General features: G+C 50.6%; 1 long non-coding RNA gene across 1 annotated transcript; it reads left to right on the plus strand.

Annotated features, from left to right (window-relative positions):
* The first annotated feature begins 783 nt into the window (after window positions 1-783).
* Window positions 784-2,352, plus strand: LOC121390598. The gene is made up of 3 exons (XR_005960233.1): window positions 784-956; window positions 1,858-1,860; window positions 2,105-2,352. It is a non-coding gene; the product is annotated as an uncharacterized LOC121390598 (long non-coding RNA).
* The last annotated feature ends 281 nt before the right edge of the window (window positions 2,353-2,633 follow it).

The raw sequence follows: 2,633 nt of genomic DNA on the forward strand, positions 1-2,633 counted from the left end.
GTTCAAATGGCGCTTGCACTGGGTGACGAAGGTCACGCTTGGCAGCAAGGTCGAACCCCGAGCTGCGAAGGCTATAGTCCCAACTCAGCAGTTCGGTAGCATCCATTGGCCGGGGCCGTGGGGGCGGGGGGGGGGGGGGCAGGCCTCGAGTCAGCCAGGGTCTGTCCTTCCCGATAACCACCACATATGGCTGACCGTTCGGTAGGCATGTAAACAAGGTGAAGATCGTGGTGGCTGGCTCATCTTCACGATGCTACGTCAATGTCTCATTCTTGTGCTGCGGCTCTCCCCTTTCATATAGCCAACTGAGGGAGTTTCCGCCACAAAGGAGGTGAGGTACCGTCTGAGTTCCCGCTGACTCAGGACCCGGGGGGGTTAGGTACCTGTTCCGGAGTCAGGCTCGAACACGCACTCGACCCGGGACCGTTCGTCGACGGCGGTGCGCGGACGCGTGCACTTACCGCGGGCAGAGCGCCACGATCGGTTCTCCGGCAGCCAGAAGGCGCGTCTGGAAGGTGGCCCTTGGGCAGGTCTCCGCCTTCGTGGGCGGATGTCACCTCGTCTCGGGAGCTCATACAGCCGGCGCGTCGCTTACCGGCCTGCCGCGGGGACAGAGGAACGGCCGTCCCCCTCTGAACACTGGCGTCTCCGGCTCTCCTCGCACGTTTTTTTTTTTCGACCAGGTAGGACTGGTGCAACCGTGCCACCAGACCGCGTGCGGCCGGAGCGATCTTACCGGAGAGTGTGCCGCCGTCGGGGGCTTGGCCCGTCTTGAAACACGGACCAAGGAGTCTAACATGTGCGCGAGTCAAGGGGCTCGTCGAAACCCAGGGGCGCAATGAAAGTGAAGGCCAGCCATCGTCGGGTTGGCCACTCGGTGGGATCCCCCGTCCCTCGTTCGGCGCGGGGGCGCACCACCGGCCCGTCTCGTCCCGCACGCGTCGGTGAGGCGGAGTGTCACGGGGATCCTATAATACCCGTAACTGAATAAAACACGATTATCCAAATATCTCTCCTAACTGTATATCTATTAGATCTCTCTGTATCGGGCAGTCTAATACCCGAGTGGCTCGGCTCTAGGTATGATCAGAGATAAGATCTTATATAAATATATATATATATAGCACGTTTAGTTCACTAGAAAACACAACAAAACACAATACACTTTGGAATCTGTATTAACACTACGCTGACAAATGTACTTGCCGCAGTAGTTAATTAACAACAACAATATAATAACAACCCAGAGCTAATCACTTAATTAGTTAATCACTAGGTGTCTAGTTTACACAATATTCTAATCACTTCACCGTAATACAACACCCACACGTGTTATAATTAAGAAACGCTGCCAGGGGAACTTAATTAATAAAGGAATTACAACTCTATTCCTAACTGGTTAATTTTTATTTAACCTTTAACTACTCATTCAGTAACCTTGTAATACAGAATTAATACTGGTACCTATCACAATAAAGACAATAACCTACAGTTTACCTAGGTCCTCTAGGATGACCGGCTAAGCTTTATCTTACCAAATACTCGTATAGAAATATTAGAACAGTGAAGCCTACAATTTACTTCGTCAGATTACCGGAGACACTGTCTAAAGAATATTGGTATAATACAGTATTAAAATATTTAAAGTCACATCAATCACATCAAGGTTATACAACTGAGCAGAAAAATATATTTTCCAGTCCAAACGGACAACGTTCCCCGGGAGCCTTCCAATGTTTCTCCCCGATATATCTAAAATCCTATCTATTTATTCAAAAATCTCAGAGACAGCGAATATCGCCTGGCGGCACCACGCGGTACCTCACCTATCATGTGATAGTTCCACAACTCCCAGAGACGGTATATTTCCTTAGATGGCCAGACTTACTGTCGCCTAGTTCGCTAGAAATACCCCGGTCGTAAACCGCACTACCTGAGTTATTACGTAACTACTGGCCACATGGCCTCCACACCTGGTCTAAATGTGTAATAGGGGGTACGGTCGCGCGGAGGTATTACGTAACCAAGCTGCACACGGCCCTCTAAAACAATTAACATCGCCACTGGCGAAAAGATAAGAGCATGTCCCGTCACACGAAACAAGAGCGCACACGTTGGGACCCGAAAGATGGTGAACTATGCCTGAGCAGGACAAAGCCAGAGGAAACTCTGGTGGAAGTCCGCAGCGATTCTGACGTGCAAATCGATCGTCAGACTTGGGTATAGGGGCGAAAGACTAATCGAACCATCTAGTAGCTGGTTCCCTCCGAAGTTTCCCTCAGGATAGCTGGCACTCGCCGAGACGAAGTTTTTTCCGGTAAAGCGAATGACTAGAGGCCTTGGGGACGAAACGTCCTCAACCTATTCTCAAACTTTAAATGGGTTAGAAGCATGGACATTGAATTCGAGTGCCAAGTGGGCCACTTTTGGTAAGCAGAACTGGCGCTGTGGGATGAACCAAACGTCCGGTTAAGGCGCCAAACGCTCATCAGACACCATAAAAAGTAATTGGTTGATATAGACAGCAGGACGGTCTCTTTTCTTTGTAAGGGACCCAATCCCTGGAATCGGCTTGCCCGGAGATAGGGAAAAGGGGTTCCGGTAAAGCACCGCGGTGTCCGGTGCGCTCTCGC

The sequence above is a fragment of the Gigantopelta aegis genome, chromosome 15 (assembly GCF_016097555.1).
Source record: "Gigantopelta aegis isolate Gae_Host chromosome 15, Gae_host_genome, whole genome shotgun sequence".
In the NCBI taxonomy this organism is placed as follows: domain Eukaryota; kingdom Metazoa; phylum Mollusca; class Gastropoda; order Neomphalida; family Peltospiridae; genus Gigantopelta; species Gigantopelta aegis.